Source organism: Emys orbicularis, assembly GCF_028017835.1.
Source record: "Emys orbicularis isolate rEmyOrb1 chromosome 15 unlocalized genomic scaffold, rEmyOrb1.hap1 SUPER_15_unloc_7, whole genome shotgun sequence".
In the NCBI taxonomy this organism is placed as follows: Eukaryota; Metazoa; Chordata; order Testudines; family Emydidae; genus Emys; species Emys orbicularis.
In genome coordinates, this window is record NW_027045146.1 from 10001 (window position 1) to 12500 (window position 2500).

The 2500-nt window shown below is 72.9% G+C and overlaps 1 non-coding gene across 1 annotated transcript; it reads right to left on the reverse strand.

Moving 5' to 3' along the window:
- Positions 1 to 1054: 1054 nt before the first annotated feature.
- Positions 1055 to 1173, reverse strand: LOC135894909 (5S ribosomal RNA). Its single transcript, XR_010562449.1, has one exon. It is a non-coding gene; the product is annotated as a 5S ribosomal RNA (ribosomal RNA).
- Positions 1174 to 2500: the final 1327 nt, after the last annotated feature.

Here is a 2500-nt window from a genome sequence, read left to right on the forward strand (position 1 = left end):
GGCCGGCTGCGGCTGACTCTGGGGCGGTGCCCGGTGCCCGGCAGCGAGGCGCGGGGGGGGTGGGGGGGGTGAGGGGGGGGGGAGCGACACGGGGCTTACCGGCCCCGGGGCCGGGGGCGCCTCCTGCGGCTTTGGGGGCCGCGGGTCCTCCGTGGCATCCAGGCCAGGCCTCTCCTGCCTGGCCGCGGGGGGATTCGGGGGCGGTCCCGCGGGCCGGCGGCCGGGCGCAGGGGGGGGGGCCCGAGCGAGTCCGCCCCGGGCCCGGGGTCTCCCCCTGCGGCTCAGGGGGGGCGTGGGTCCTCGGGGGAGGAAGCCCGGGGGGAGCTGCAGACCCGCCGTGGGGCCCTCCAGGCCAGGCCTCGCCTGGGTGGCCGCGGGGGGATTCGGGTCGGGCCCGCGGACCGGCGGCCGGGCGCAGCGGGGCCGGGAGGGTCCGGGCCAGTCCGCCGCATGCCCGGGGTCTCCCCCAGCGGCTTCGGTGGCCGTGGGTCCCCGGTGGGGCAAGCGGCGGGGAGCCTGACACCCGCCGTGGGGCCCTCCAGGCCAGGCCTCGCCTGGGTGGCCGGGGGGGGGATTCGGGGCGGTCCCGCGGGCCGGCGGCCGGGCGCAGGGGGGCCGGGAGGGGCCGGGCCAGTCCGCCCCATGCCCGGGGTCTCCCCCAGCGGCTTCGGTGGCCGTGGGTCCCCGGTGGGGCAAGCGGCGGGGAGCCTGACACCCGCCGTGGGGCCCTCCAGGCCAGGCCTCGCCTGGGTGGCCGCGGGGGGATTCGGGGCGGTCCCGCGGGCCGGCGGCCGGGCGCAGGGGGGCCGGGAGGGGCCGGGCCAGTCCGCCCCATGCCCGGGGTCTCCCCCAGCGGCTTCGGTGGCCGGGGGTCCTCCGCGGAGGAAGCCGGGTGGGTGTTGGGGGGAGCCGGACCCCAGGCGCCCCGACCCGTGACCTGCGGCCGCGACCTCCGACTCGGCAGGAGCGACGAGGGGCTTTCTGGCCCGCCCCCCCCCCCCTTCTCCTTCCTCCCCAGAAAAAGGAGAGAGAGCTGGCTCGGACCGGGAAAAGCTGCCTACGGCACCTGGGATTCCCAGGCGGTCACCCATCCAAGTACTAGCCAGGCCCGGGACGGTTTACCTTCCGAGATCGGACGGGATCGGGGGCGTTCGGTCCGGTATGGCCGTAGGCACCCGGCTCCGCGCCTCCTCGCCCGCTTTCCCCTGCCGGCGCCCGGGCCTGCCGCACGGCGAGCCCCGGTCGGACTGCCCCGTGCGGCAGGGCCCCCGTCTCTCGCGGGCCCGATCCTTTTTTTTCCTTTTCAAGCTCCGGGGCCCGGGCTGGCCCGTCAGAGCCCCTTCCCCTCCCCCCCCCCCTCCCTCCGGCGTCGGGAAAAATATTTTCCCGGACTTCCAGCGGGCCCGATCCTGTCAGCCGGGGGTGGGGGGGGGGGCAGTCCCTCGCTGCGGCCAGGGAGGGTGAGCCCGGGGCGGCTTGCCTGGCGGCCGGGTCCCGGCAGGCCCGATCCATTCCCCCCCTCCCCGTCCCCCGTCCCCCAGCGGTTCCAGCGGTTCCCCGCCCCGCCCCCGCGCCTGGTTCGCACCCTGTTCCTTCGGGCCGAGGAAGGCGTACCCCGGGGGGAACCGTCCGAGTCCCCTCCCGGGCACCAGGTCAACCCGTGGAATCGAACGGGGTTCACCTGGCTGGCCGGTATGCTTTCCGGCCACCGGGTCAACCCATAGGTTTTAACTGGTATACCTGGTGGCCGCTTTGCCAGGTCAACCCGGTTCTCCCTCCTTCCCTGGGCGCCCCCTCCTCGGAGGCGTCGGGTTAAACTTTTTCCAGACTTCCAGGGGCCCGATCCAGTCAGCCGGGAGGCAGTCCCTCGCTGCGGCCGGGGACGGTGAACCCAGGTCGGCCTGCCTGGCGGCCGGGTCCCTGTCTCTCGTGGGCCCGATCCTTCTTTTCCTTTTCGAGCAGGGGGGGCCCGGCCCGCCCCGGTAGCGCTCCTCGGAGGCGTCGGGCAATTCCCCCCCCCCCCCCCGCACCCCACCCAGACTTCCAGGGGCCCGATCCTGACGGCCGGGAGGCAGTCCCTCGCTGCGTCCGGGGACGGTGAGATGCTCGGCCACCAGGTCAACCCGGAGGAAGCGGGCTGAAATTTTTTTTTCCAAGTCCGAAAGATTGTCCAAGTCCCCGCTCGGCCACCAGGTCAACCCGGAGGAAGCGGGCTGACAATTTTTTCCAAGCCCGAAAATTTTTTCCAAGTCCGAAAGATTGTCCAAGTCCCCGCTCGGCCACCAGGTCAACCCGGAGGAAGCGGGCTGACAATTTTTTCCAAGCCCGAAAAATTTTTCCAAGTCCGAAAGATTGTCCAAGTCCCCGCTCGGCCACCAGGTCAACCCGGAGGAAGCGGGCTGACAATTTTTTCCAAGCCCGAAAAATTTTTCCAAGTCCGAAAGATTGTCCAAGTCCCCGCTCGGCCACCAGGTCAACCCGGAGGAAGCGGGCTGACAAT